Below are 2,338 nucleotides of genomic sequence, written 5' to 3'. Positions count from 1 at the left end.
GGAAGTTGTTCCTGTGGCACCTACACCAATTGAAGTGGAAGCTTATGATATTGATCGTGAGATTTCGGATCAAGTCACTCCCAAACCTCGTGGGATGACAAGGATGCATGCTACTTCAGAGTGGTACGTAATCCTTTCTTGGAAGTCATGTTGCTAGACAATAATGAACCTACGAGCTATGGAGAAGCGATGGTGGGCCTGGATTCCAAAATGGCTTGAGGCCATATAATCCGAGAGAGGATCCATATATGAAAACAAAGTGTAGACTTTGGAAGAACTACTTGATGGTCGTAAGGCTGTTAGGTACATATGGATTTTAAAAGGAAGACGGACAATGATGGTATGTATCACCATTAAGAAAGCTCGACTTGTATAAGATGTTTTCCGACAAGTTCAAGGAGTTGACTACGATGAGACTTTCTCACTCGTAGCGATGCTAAGAGTCTGTTGGAATTATATTAGTGATTACTGCATTATTTATGAAATCTTGCAGATAGGATGTCAAAACATTGTTTCCTCGATGATTTTGAGGGAAGGTTGTATGTGATACAACCAGAAGGTTTTGTCAATCCTGAAAGATGCTAATAAGTATGCAAAGCCCCAGCAATCCTTCTGAGGACTGGAGTAAGCATCTCGGAGTTGGAATGTATGCTTTGATGAGATGATCAAAGTTCTTGGTGTATACAAAGTTTATGAGAAACTTGTATTTCCAAAGAAGTGAGTGGGAGCACTATAGGATTTCTGATGAGTATATGTTGTTGACATATTGTTGATCAGAAATGATGTAGAATTTCTGGAAAGCATATAGGGTTATTTGGAAAGTGTATTTCAATGGAAAGCCTGGATTAAGCTACTTCAACATTGAGCATCAAGATCTATAAGGATAGATCAAAATGGTTAATGGTACTTTCAAATGAGCATATACCTTGACATGATCTTGAAGGTGTTCAAGTTGGATCAGTCAAAGAAGGAGTTCTTGCCTGAGTTGTAAGGTATGAAGTTAAGACTTAAAGCTCGACCACGGCAGAATAGAGAGAAAGGACGAAGGTCGTCCCCTATGCTTAAAACGTAGGCTCTATAGTATGCTATGCTATGTACCGCACCTGAAGTGTGCCTTGCCATGAGTCAGTCAAGGGGTACAAGAGTGATCCAAGAATGGATCACAGGATAGTGGTCAAAGTTATCCTTAGTAACTAGTGGACTAAGGAATTTTCTCGATTATGGAGGTGGTAAAAGAGTTCGTCGTAAAGGGTTACGTCGATGCAAGCTTAACACCTATCCGGATAGCTCTGAGTAGAGATACCGGATACGTATAATGGAGCAACAATTTAGAATAGCTCCAAGTAGAACAGTTATTTGGAATAGCTCCAAATAGAACGTGGTAGCTACATCTAGGAGATGACATAGAGATTTGTAAAGCACACACAGATCTGAAAGGTTCAGACCCGTTGACTAAAACCTCTCTCACAAGCAACATGATCAAACCCAGAACTCATTGAGTGTTAATCACATAGTGATGTGAACTAGATTATTGACTCTAGTAAACTCTTTGGATGTTGGTCACATGGCGATGTGACCTGTGAGTGTTAATCACATGGCGATGTGAACTAGATTATTGACTCTAGTGCAAGTGGGAGACTGTTGGAAATATGCCCTAGAGGCAATAATAAATTGGTTATTATTATTATATTTCCTTGTTCATGATAATCGTTTATTATCCATGCTATAATTATATTGATAGGAAACTCAGATACATGTGTGGATACATAAACAACACCATGTCCCTAGTAAGCCTCTAGTTGACTAGCTCGTTGATCAATAGATGGTTACGGTTTCCTGACCATGGACATTGGATGTCGTTGATAACGGGATCACATCATTAGGAGAATGATGTGATGGACAAGACCCAATCCTAAGCCTAGCACAAAGATCGTGTAGTTCGTATGCTAAAGCTTTTCTAATGTCAAGTATCATTTCCTTAGACCATGAGATTGTGCAACTCCCGGATACCGTAGGAATGCTTTCGGTGTGCCAAACGTCACAACGTAAATGGGTGGCTATAAAGGTACACTACAGGTATCTCCGAAAGTGTCTGTTGGGTTGGCATGAATCGAGACTGCGATTTGTCACTCCGTGTAAACGGAGAGGTATCTCTGGGCCCACTCGGTAGGACATCATCATAATGTGCACAATGTGATCAAGGAGTTGATCACGGGATGATGTGTTACGGAACGAGTAAAGAGACTTGCCGGTAACGAGATTGAACAAGGTATCGGGATACCGACGATCGAATCTCGGGCAAGTACAATACCACTAGACAAAGGGAATTATATACGGG

Source organism: Triticum dicoccoides, chromosome 5A (assembly GCF_002162155.2).
Source record: "Triticum dicoccoides isolate Atlit2015 ecotype Zavitan chromosome 5A, WEW_v2.0, whole genome shotgun sequence".
NCBI lineage: Eukaryota > Viridiplantae > Streptophyta > Magnoliopsida > Poales > Poaceae > Triticum > Triticum dicoccoides.
This window is presented reverse-complemented; position numbering follows the sequence as displayed.